The sequence below is a fragment of the Struthio camelus genome, chromosome 19 (genome assembly GCF_040807025.1).
Source record: "Struthio camelus isolate bStrCam1 chromosome 19, bStrCam1.hap1, whole genome shotgun sequence".
Classification (NCBI taxonomy): domain Eukaryota; kingdom Metazoa; phylum Chordata; class Aves; order Struthioniformes; family Struthionidae; genus Struthio; species Struthio camelus.
The window spans coordinates 5,584,967-5,597,578 of record NC_090960.1 but is presented as its reverse complement, the minus strand read 5'-3'; positions in this window follow the sequence as shown (position 1 = coordinate 5,597,578).

Here is a 12,612-nt window from a genome sequence, read left to right as displayed (position 1 = left end):
TAAAACATGTACATAAGTTCTTCCTTGGATCAGGCCAAAATGCTCCGCACCCTATATCATGGAGTCCCGCAGGAACCAAGAGCAGCTTGGGTGTTCAAGCTGTTTTACCTAACCAGGAACAGCTGAGTGTTGTGGTTTGTATAAACTGTTTGCCATGTATGTGTGGCATGTGGCAGTAAATGAAACACTTACTTTAAAACTTATTGAAGTTCTTTCAGCGAAAAAATTAATGTGGGATTGGCTTTTATGCTTTGTTTCAAATGAAGCAGAGATTTATACACCTTATTATCCTAATTTTTTTCCAGACACTGCTGTGAATCTCTCTCATATCTTATGGGAAATTAAATATCAGAGTTTTTAGAGAGATCATTTTTAATTTCCCATCTATGGTACAAACAAAAAAGTGGGTAAGTCCAATGAAGTGGCATGTAGTCAAATGTTCAGACTGTAATCGTCGGCAATATATTTAAAGCAATCTAAATGAAACTTTCAGACAGGCAGACTAGGTTCCTCTTACTTTTAAGCTTTTGAGAGATGCCAAGAGATTTTAAGGCCAATAATCTCAAGGGGGGTGGGGAGGGGGGGCCTAAGATTACGCATCTTACTCCACATTCAGACACCTATCAGGGAAAAAAATGTAAGCTGAGTTTTGGATGCTTAAATTTACAGCTCCCAGTAGGAGACTATGATAATACTCCATACTGTGAAAAACAGCAGATGCAGTCTTACTGCTTAAGTTCCTATCTGATACTGTGAATGTACGTTTGGCAAATTCTGGTTTTATATTGAGGTTTTTTTCAAAAACGGCTAACGGAGGTAGATGCACATAGGGGGAAAAAAAGTGTGATTTAGGTATTTAACTTACTTAGAAGCTACACAAAATCTCATTCCCAAATCTGCTCACCCTGAAGTCATGAGAAAAAGAGGAGGACTTAGTTTCTCACAGGCAAGAGAAATCATAAAGCAAATTAGTTAGGCTCTAAGCCATATCTTCTGGAAGGATGGATTTGTAGGGGAGAAGGGCTAAGACAGGGTTACCTTGCTTTCACTTTTTCCCTCCTGCCTCCCCACCGGTTCAGTTGATGCTGTCACATGCTAAAGGAGTATGTATCCCTGTGGTTGAGTCCCCTCCCTCCTTCACTCAGTTCTCCATCAGCCCCTGCCTATGTAATGGATAAGCCTTCAATACAGTTATTTTATGCCAATTGAAGATCTTAATCTGCTTATAAAATAAATGAAGTCCTTTTAGAAGTCCCTTTTTCTGTTTCTTGGGGCCTAAAATCTTTCTGCCTTTTGCACAGTAACTAGCTATCACTGAAGTGACTCTGTGTCTGTTAACATATTTTGTCTAAAGGTGGCCAACATGTTTTAATTAAAATATTTTTTGACCAAATAGTAGATATTTTATGAAATTGAAAGTTTTCTGTGGAAATGCTTAGCTTTGTGGAATTTCTGTAGCTTTCTGTAAAAAGCAAAACATGAGCTTTTTATCACTCCTTTTTCCTTTGGTAAAAAATATGCATTCTGAAGTTATATTGCCCATTCATGAGAAGCTCATGAGAAACTTCCAGTATAACCATTGGGTTTTGCTGCAGTTAAGATGAAAATCTGTAATTAAAAGGACTCTTTCGGACACTTCATAGTGTAAAACGGTAGTGTTGAGGGGCTTTTTGAGGAAAAGTTGTTGCATTGCTAATTGCAGTATCTGGTATAATAGTCCCTGGCAGCAGCTTGCAGCAGGAGCGTCAGTGCCTCTGCAGAGACCTCTGCCACTTGATCTGAAGAAAACCATTAGCTGGCAGCAGCAGGAGGCTTCTGTCTTCCATGTGGACTTACCATTGGAGAAGAACACAATGCATGTATTTTACAAGTGTGCTGAATATCTTCCTGTGTTCAAGTTTGTGACAGCTCTTACTGTAACCTCTAATGACCTGCTGTGCTTCTCATTGGAAACAATAATCTGAACACTGTGGGGAAATTGCAATATTTAGAATATACTGAGCCATGGAACATGTGAAACCTGGTTTCCTGTGGATTTATGTCTTGACAGTGAATTTCTGGAGCTCATTTGCCAAATCTCTCCGGAGCCAAACTCGGACAGCACTAACCTGACCCTCCCATTTCTGGGGAGTGATGTCTCTTGGCTGGGCGCTGCAAGCCAGGGGACATCAACTGTGAAAAAGCTGAGTTGCGCTCTGAGAGACATGACTTGAATCCTGGGCTACCATCTAGCCCGCTGAGGGAGGCCTTGTGTTGGTTCTTCCACTTCCAGTAAAGCTAAGCTCGTGCTTCAGCTCACCCTAGAAAGTGGGAGTGCTAATAGGGTCTTTCTTCCCAATAGGGCTACTGTTTTTTTTTTTGTCACTCTCAGGAATTTAATACTAATAATTGAGAGAGCACACAAACTCACAGGGAGGACAGCCCAGTGAGCCTAATTTATTTGGAAAACCAAAAATAAAACAATTTGTCATGACAATGCTCCTGGCCCTACTTGTGCAAGTTGTCTTACTGAGGTCAATGGATTTATCTACTCCTACAGCAGAGAAAAATATATTAGCAGTTTTTCCGGGGCAAAAACAGTGATTCAGTGGCAGTGTAACATTTACAGTTTCACACCAGCTGAAACATGTGGCCATTTTCCAGATTTTCTCCTCATTCAGTTCTATTACACAAAATTCTATCAGTTTTTAACCAATATAAGACAAAAATCACCTCTCAATCAAAATTGAACTCTTTAAGACTGAACAGAGCAATTTGCATGATTCTAAGCCAGTATTTTTTTACTTTTCCGTTCACCAAAAATTTTGAAAATAAATTATTTTTGGTGAGTTCCAAGATTTTGTTTAAATTATTCACCAGAGCTGTTAGGAATGGAAAAATTAGATTGTCTCACAGCTCAAATCAGATGCCAGATCCATAGCTGCCGTAAATCAGCATAGCTTTGCTAATGTCAGGCAAGCTATTCAGTTTTACACAAGCAAGGAATCCAAGTCCACTTAAGCATCTGGTTCACTGGGACTGTGTAGAGGAGGTCTTCAGGTGAATATGGCTTGTATATGAGATCCATGAGAAGAAAGATTTGTAAGACAGAAATACGATCTGATTTATTTGTAGCATTACCATTCGATGCCTGTGTTTTCAGTACTAAGGATTAATACAAATCCTCTGTGTATGGCCACGTATTACATGAATTTACTTCTGTGTTCCTTCACTAGGAATATTAAAAGTTGCATGACTTCCAAGTCTTTCTATGTGCTGTTGATTAGCATTCCACCAGGATCACTAACCTATTAGAGTGTCTGCCACTATTGGTGGAAAAGAGTCTTTTATTTCCTTCTCAAATGATTTTGCTTTTCTTCAATGGTGTCCATAGCAACACATACTGGTAGTGATGAGTCCCTGATTTTGTTGCAGGCTTTCCACAGCAGTGTCTTGCCAGTAACAACAGTTGACCCGACATTGTAAGGCTGCTCAGAGGCACGTAGCCACGCTGGTTCTCTTGATGAATGGGTTTTACCGTTCTGGGAGGTATCTTCCCTTACGTGGCAGGTCACTTCTGGTAAATGACACGGCTGGTTTTTAATCAGTCTAGCATCTTCCGTTATTCTGAACACAATTATGGGAATCTAACTTTGCAAAGCCTTTTGATTGAAGGTCATTTTCTAAATGTGCATGTGCATATGTGTGTTCCTGTGATGTGCCTAACTATTTCTAAGGGTACAAGTTTGCACATCTAGACTGGAAATTAGCTCTAATAGCAAACAGCGTGTGGGAAGGTTCTTCCAGATCGTAGCCAGGAAACGAGGAAAGCCATCTGTCCCTTACTCTCTTCTCTCTCTTTTTAACTTTTTTTTTATTGGTAAAAGACATTTCAAGGAAATGAATAACTTTATAATATAGGGTCTATCTGTGCTGCAAACTTTAAATTAGAACCAACAATCTGACATCAAATTCAGATGAGAATGACTTCATTACCTAGACTGAAGTTGGCAAGGAAGACAAAATGCTTTGCCGCGTGGTCTCCTGTGCCTTAACCTAATACTCAGAACTAATAGGAACAAGTCTTGGACTTAGTAAGAGTTGGCTTTTTAATCACAATGTGCATAGAGCAGGGACCAGATCCAGTAACCTTTCTCCATGCAAGTAATTCCTTCTCACGTATGTAATCAATGGGATGATTTGCTTAGGTAAAGATTCTGTGCATGTGTAAAAGTAGAAAGGGCCTGGACAAAATACTTACAGTTTTTCTTTGTCTGACTCACACTTGTCTCTGGATTTGCTTTGTGTATGTATTGGCACTGTGGTTGTCTTCAAGCCCCAAGTACATATCTGCAGTTCTTTATGTTGTTTTTTAAAAGCCAGATAGACATCCTGAGTTTCTTATGCACCCATCGAAGCATCTGAATTTTGGAAACTAGAAATGGACACAACTCAAGTCTTGACGAAACGCCTGTTTCAGTAAATGAAAATGATTCTTGCTGACTTCAGTACCCCCGGCATCTTCATTTGCGCTATAAGTGTGTCAGTTCTGTTTCTCAGTGTCATTTTTCCTGAGAGAGTTTCACCCTGCTGTCTTGGTTTAAGGGTCCCATCTGAGCTGGGGCCAAGCATAATGAATGTTATGTTAACAGATGGGCATGACTGCAGTCAGTCAAGAGACCGTGCTTAAGTGTGAGTGTTGAGAGCAGAATTCACAGGTGGGAATGGCCAAATGTCTGTCTGTACTGTGGTTAGGGGGACATACCATTGCTAATTCTGCTGTGGGCTGACTTAACTGAAAAAAGAAATTCTTCCTTCACCACATAAGGAGAGGTTTGGGCCTGTTGGAATTGACTGGGTGGTGTGAAGGGAGGTGGGGTGTAGAGAGACATTCTAATTAAGTCTCTATCCCCTTTTGTTCGTATCTTTTTAGGAAGGCCTCCATGGAATAGACCAAAATAAGCTCCTACCCCTAGCTGAATAGGTTGTCAGGGTGCAGAACTATATTCTGCAGACTTATGCATGTGTAAGGGGTGTGTAACATTTTTGTCTGAATGGAGCCCTATGTTCTCATAATTTATAGTAAGTAATCTTATTTGCAAAGCATGCCCTTACAGTTTTAAAAAACAAGTTAATTGACTTGCATAAAAATCAAACATGTCAAAGTTTTCCATCTCGACACAAACACCACATTGAGCAGCACATTGCTACAATAGCCATGATGCAGTCTGGGCTACCTATTGAGATATTTCATAAACCAAAATGGAATCTTAAAAAGTTTGTCAGTTTTGCATACCTCTGAGTTGCTGAATTTAGGAGTCCCTTACTTGACTAATTATACAATGTTTTATTTTTTTCTTGTGTAAATAAACAAACTTGTGTCTGAATTTTGGCAAGGGGCACTAGAAGCCAATTAGAAGGTGTTCCCAATGTATTACAGTATTACAAACAAGATGCCTTTTCTTAGAAAGGCGAACGCGCCGTGTTTCTTTTAATGAGTGTGAAAATATACCAGTTGCTTAATCACTAGCAACTTATAGTTATAAGCATAAGTGAGTCCTTTCTCAGGAATGAAAAACATAGCTTAGTTTCTTTACTAACAGATGACATTTTAATTTAAAGCTCCAGGTTTTGTCTGGAAGGGCCAAAACATCTGAATTATTTGAGTGAGCAATGAGGGGCAGACGGGAAATGATGAGAGAGTGGGACGGACTCTTTTATGTGAGCAGATTTCATCCACCACTCCTTTGAGTGTTTGAGGCTAGTGTCCCCCTTGGTTTGCGTTTGCAATGCTGTCTCAGGGAGTGTGTCATTCCTAGACATTTCAGTCACGCAGTCTTGCCGCACTTTGGCACGTGATCTAAACTGGATCCAGAACTAAAGCACAGTTATGTCAAGGGTAGATTATGCTTTCTGCATGTCATAGGTATGAGTTGGTGCACAACCGTATCCCTGAAAGCGAGAGTCCCAGGAAGCATGGTGACTCAGCCGTAGTTTCTTCCCATGATCATCTTCTGGGTCAAAAATAGGGATGCAGCATGAACTGACTTTGAAAGGATAAAGCTCCTTCCTATGCAATCCACACAAATCACAATATGCAGGCTCTTTGTGAAGCAAAATGAAAATTAAGCTGGATAAGAGACTGGATAGAACAAATTGCAATTGCTCTATATAGAGACCCTTTATCTATTTTTTTCCTGAAGTTTTTCTCCACAAACATAAAGATCATTTTATTTATGACTTTTTTGTCGAACTCCAAATCAGATGGCATTGCATTCAGAGCAGTGAAATCTGTCAGCCTGGTGTTATTCCCCTGCAGCCAATGGAGTGATGCAAATTGGGCACAGTGACACATCCCTAACGTCTAGTCACTAGGATTATGGCAGGAGCATGTTACTTGTCAGCAGACAGAAGTGGGGAAGAATCTGGCCCATCATGATTTTTAATCCTTCTCATAAAATAAAATAAGCCTTGGGAAAGCTCTCCAATGTTATTTAAAAACAGAAGAATGAATGTTAGTGGTTTTATATAGATTACATAAATTACTACTTTATTACAAAAAGGGATAATTTTAAAAAGAGAGAATTTCCCTCAAAGGTAACATTTAACTTCTTCGGGCTACTTTATGGATATTTTATTTTACATTTAAAAATAATTAAACCTTTTACAGGAGAAATTTTCATTTTTGCAAAATAATGCTTTTCCTGCTGCAGAGCTGCAGAGCCGCTTGTGCGCCAGCCTCCACGCTACTCAACACTAAGGCATGTGCTCAGGAAGCCATGGCTCAGTAAGTTATTGCGCTTTAACTGAGCTTGGCTAATAGTTTGTGCATGTACACTTAATTCAAGGCAAAAGGTAACGCTGACTGCCTTGAAAACCAAACACAGGATATTTAAACCAAAGCCAGTTATATTGCCCATCTTTAGTTATGTCAGATACACAAGTTAGATTCCCAGCTGTCACGACTGTGGTGGACCCTCCATCAGGGCACGGGTGCAGCAGTAAGGTGGGGCTCTTCACCTGCCTCCCTTTGGAGACAATGTGGGTGGGGAGGAGCTGTGGCGGAGAAAAGCTGTCCCTGGTGAACCCCTTGCGTGCCAGGCAGCAAAGTTTAGTGCTGATCTAGGTCGAAAGCAATTTCTGCTCCCTCCTCAGTCCAAGGAGGGGACACGGGAAAGGCTGTGACTCAGTGATGAGTCTCCATGCATGCCTCCCAGATCTGTGCCCGGGGCGGTGCTGCTGGGACACAGCCCCTTGCTTCCTTCCCACTGCCCAAAATTTTGATGAAAAAGAGGAAGAAAACAGAAAATAGCCTCTTTAATTGTGATTTTTAATGGAAAATGTTGGTCTGGTCAAAAATTGCTTTTCTTCTTTCAGTAATACAGCTGAAAATGTTCCGGTTCAGGTTCTGAAGACATTGTGGGGCTCTCATTGGGTAGCAAACTTTCTGTTAAAACCAGGAAAAAAGTCGGGTTTGCTTGTAAAAATTCTTTGGTTTTCAGTACCCAAAAGTAGAGGGGAAGAACTGTGTTCAAAACTAAAACATTTCAGCTTTCTCTTGCTGAAAACCAAAAAGTTGTCGCTGAATTTTTTGTGGTGAAAGTAATAGTTTCTAATCTAGTCCTGAGATTTTCCAGGACATTTAGGGAATAGTAGGCTGTGCTCTGGATGGGGACATTGGAGGCCAGAGCTCAGTTCTCAGCTTTGTCAAAGGTTTTTGACAAGCTACTTAATCTAATTGGGTATGTCTACATGGCCTGAGAGAGGTGGTCTAGGGCTCTGCTGGAGTCAGTGCTGTCTGGTTTGGTAGAAAATGAAAGTCTGTTAACAAAGTGGCGGTTTAAAACCACTTTTAGCGAGCTCAACTTCCTGTCACTGCTGACCTGTCTCGCTGAAGTTCTGCTGCCTGCCTGTGCGTAGCCCGGCAGGGCATTTCGCCTCCGAGAAGGGGCTTCAGCCCCACCGAGGCTGCCCCCAGACCAGGCTCGCCTGCCACCCCGGTAGCACGCCTTCGGGCAGAGCCTCAGGGGTCAAAAGCCTGCCCTCGTGATCGTGCTGGACCCCACGTGTCCAGCATCCCTGCTGGATCTTTCTTCAAAAGACACGTTTGCGCCCGTCGTCTACAGATGGTCTCCAGGCTGTCTGCAAGGCAGCCGCGTGGTCAGGAGGCAGCCAGATCCTAGGGACGCTTTCACAGTCACACACTGACTGCTTTTTGGTCTCAGTTTTTCATCTGTAAAATGGGGATAATGTATCCTTGGCCTGTCTTCTCTCTTTTGATTGTCAGGCTTGTGTGACAGGGTCTGTGTCTATATATGCTGCCTTGGCAAATTAAGTCACTTACGCAGTTATGGAGACATGGCTATTAAAGGTTCCCAGGTACTACTACTGAGGAAAGAATATACATACAACTAAATACTCCTTTTGTTCAGATTTTGGTATGCATTTTGCTCTACTAAGAAAGATCCACAACTGTTGTAAATTTGGCAGAAGTCCACTGAAGTGAGAGCAGCTCTACCCACTTACCCCAACTGAGGAACGTGGCCCCAAAGCATGCTTTAAAAAAAGAAAAGCTTGTTTTAGGAATCCTTTTGTTAATACAATTAGCATATTTTGTGTTTACAGCATTTTTAAAAGTTCTGTTAAAAATAAATTCCTAAAGTCTTGGATAAATAAATAGTTGTACAGAAGAGTCCTCTGTAGCCACGAAGTTGCCAAAAATTATCAGTAATCCTCAGTCAGATGGAATGTACAGTTGGCAAGGGGATGGCAGGAAAAAGTCCTCACCAGCTCTGCCTCGTATTCCCATACAATGAGAGATGCCAAGATTTTCCATTAGTGTCTGTGATGCAGTTGAAGATGGGAGTGTTTGTTATTAAGGAGACCTTGTTTTAGTTAAATAACCAGTGAAGGGCTCAGTTCAGTTGCATATTTTTCCATCACTAGACATTGATTTCACACGAGCTGCTTTATTTTTGTTAATGAAATTTGACTCTCATTTCTTCTCCCCTGCATTTAACTCAATTTAGGTCAAAACATAGAATATGCAAATGAAGAACCACAAGCCCAGCCCACTAGTGATGTGGTTTGAAAGTCCTGAATAAAAATAAGAATTATTTACAGACTAGTCTAGGGCAATATATGCCTTGAAAACTGACTTCCCAGGTCCTGGCAGCTGACATACGTGTTTATTCAGGCTTTGACACTGCTATGATTTTTAATTTGGGGGTTTCGGCCTTTTTTGGAAAGTGACTAGTGATTTTAAGGGCCTTTATTTTGGGTGACGAAATTCAGATAAATGAAACTGGCACATGCTCCCTGCTGTCTGGAACACTGCTTTATTTAAACTGTACGTAGTAAAGCTTCAGGCTCTTGAGGAACCCCCAGTCACTTGTCAGTTCTGTGTATCTTGGCCCCTGGGCATAGTGCATATAAGCGGATAATGGGCCAAGAGCTGTTTTTATTTAAAACTGCAGAATTCCCACATGGTTCGACAGGAATTACACCTGTTCAACGAAGAACAAACTTTGGCCCAGGAATTGTAGTCTAAAGATACCACTGCATGAGAGTGCAGTTAACACCACGCATTCACAATTTGGCCTTGCATTTTTGTTGTGGAAGTGTTTATTGCCGGGCACACCATGAAGATGAAATAACAAAGTAGTAGCAAAATGGGAATCTGCTCAACCTGAGACTCTGAAGTCTGGTTGGTTGGATTCAGCCTTAATAAATACACCTGCTAAATGTTCTACAGTCAGATTTATGTGAGTGTATTGTTCTAAGCCAATAGACTAGCTATAAAACACCTTGCTGCTTAGGAAAAAAAAGTCTACTGAAAAGTTTAGTAGCTTAATTGTAAACTTTAAGCATGTAGAAATGTTTAATGCAGTCAGAAGAATACGGTTCTAGTTACAGAAGCAGGAGTGACTGTGTCGGCATAACACTTGCATCTTTTCAATTAGCCCTGGAGGCAGAAGTCTGAGAACAGGAAAATTAAGAGAGACTGAAAAGACTTGCCATCATTGCCATGATTAAGCTCCAGTCATACTCAATTTTTCGGTGTTTTCCTGACCATCAAAACATAAAGGCAAAGTCTGAGCTACTTAAGGAGTAATACAGCTCCAGATTAAATTAATATCTACATTATAACAGCTACTTACTATGACTGGCAAAAGTTGGTTTTGCCAGAGAGAAGGTACAAAGAAAACAATGGAGGATCTTCTATACGAAACCCTGAAATCAGATACTAACAGTCATGCAGAGTTGTGGCGATGTAATACAATATAACCTTTTCATGTTTAGACTAAAGCATTTTCATTTAACATTATACTTAACGGAACAGCTTTAAACCAGCCACAGAGAAGTGACCTGGCATGTTTTGGCTATAATAAGCATTGATTCCATGCCTATAAATTTTATAGTTGAATCAATTACACTCATTCTTTATAGGATTAAAGAAAACGTTCCATTTTGAATGGATTTTTTTTACTCTTATGACAGAGAGGAATTGGGGGGGGGAGGGGGAAGAAGAAAAATGAGTGAGCAATGCTAAAATTATTAAGCAAATGCCTAAATTTTTTTTATTCTAGAATAAAAGCTGTCTAGATAGAGTATCTAAGGCTGTGGGAAGTTCCATGAATACTGTGAAAAGATTTCTTATTTCCCATGAACTGAGAAAAGGACCAGCTGTGGTCTTTCACTTCACAGAGCAGTTAGGACATGACATTCAGGTCTCTGCCATCTGACTCAATACTGAATGAGTTGGTACGCATTTTTCTATTAAAAAGATGAGACTGGGCTTTCAGGAGAGCTTGTTTAATTTTCATCTTTGCCGCAAGCATCCTCAGGCAACTCACTTTTAATCTGACATTACGAAATGTTCAGATCAGGCACTGTGGTGTTATATAGTGCCCCGACAAATGCGATGTTTAGTCTTCAGTGGGACTGCTTGAACACAAATCCTAATTATCTCTGTTAGATACCATTAAATGGTGTCTATGAAATAGAATGTTCTCCATATTTTTGTTTGCTGAGTGGCAGAGGTGCAAAACTCAGTTGTGAGGAAATTGTATATCGTCAGCAAACTTTGTTCTTGTGGTGTATGTACTTGGCCACTGCAGTTGTATGAGAATCTTGAAGTACTTTCCAAATTAGTCCTCATACTACAATTGTAAGGCAGACGTATCTCTGGAAGTTTGCAGAGAATTCACTTGGGGCCTTGGTTATTTATCAAAGGCCTTGGTTAGAGTTACTGAGTCTATCTGTTACAGAGCAAGGAATAGAAGCCAGTCTGCTACTCCTACTATTAAGCCACATCTCTTTCTTATGGGAAAACATCCAGAAGACGCTACATTGAAGTGAGATGATAAAGTGGCTTGTGATAGGTCCCAACAAAACAAACCAGAGTTCTTCACAAAGTATCCGATACTCACATGAACTTGTGGGCTACAGTGGTCTTTATTTACAAACACTCTGTGTAGGGTGCCAATCTAGAAGTGCTAAACTTTGCATCATAAGCAAGGATTAAAATTGTATCCTCAGTTTATGCAAAAGCAACTAGGACATAATTTATATCAGTAAGTTTTGGGTAAACTGTTGGTTACAACAGTTGTTCCTATGTATCTCCAAAAAGTTTTGATTCAAGTCAGTAAAATATAATATGTGACCTGCCCAAAACCAGCATAGTGAGCAATAGACTTTCAGCTACAAGCATTAAAATAGTAGTATGGATGCACATCTCTGAAGGTACTTAGACTGGCTTTTACCTGTAGGATAGTGTTGTGTGCTAACAAACCGTTTCACAGTGAATGTAGCCCTGAGCAACCAGATGTGCCCTCATACCCTATAGATAGAGCAATGTCTAGGTATGGAATGACTCTGTGGATGTAGGAACTGTAGTGAGTGGCTCCTCTGCCATGAGCACTGTCCAGGGAAGTATGTGCCCATGCCTGCACAAGCGTCTGTGCAGTTGTGCAATCCCCATTTTCAATCATAGCTGCAGTCAGCCTTGCAAAGCAATACAAGTTCAGAGGAGAGCAAAACATCTAAACCCAGACCAGCTCACCCCATCCTGTAAGAGATCCTCTGAATCAATGAAGGCTAAACCAGGGAGAAGAGATAAAAGGAGCCATTGGCTGCTCTTTTGCAGTTCCTGAAGGCCAAAGCAAAGACTGCTTGGGGCAAATGTAATCACCTTGAGAAATGGAGTGCAGTAGCTGATCAAGGTGGACTAATTTATGGTACTTGATTTTTGTAGTTCTGTATTAATTTGAGTTTTCCCCCCTCCCAATTACAATTTCCAAAGTGGCTGAGAAAACACTGCCTAAGCAAGTTTCCATAAAATGAGTGGTGTGTGAGCAACTTCTGCTGAAGGATATATGCTGAAGATATATACATCAGAAATAGTAAAACATTCTTGGGAGTTTCTACAGGCTGCTGCTAATGACTTTTCTAATCATTGCATGCAATTATTTTGGCTGTGTTTTGTTCTAGATGAGATTTTTAAAGCTCTCTTCTGGCATTAAAATAATGAAAAAATGCTGATTTCTGTTTACTTCCTTTGCTGGAGACATAGTATGATGCAAACAGTATTGTGAGGATTGTCAGAATAGTGGATATCAGGAGACCTGGGAA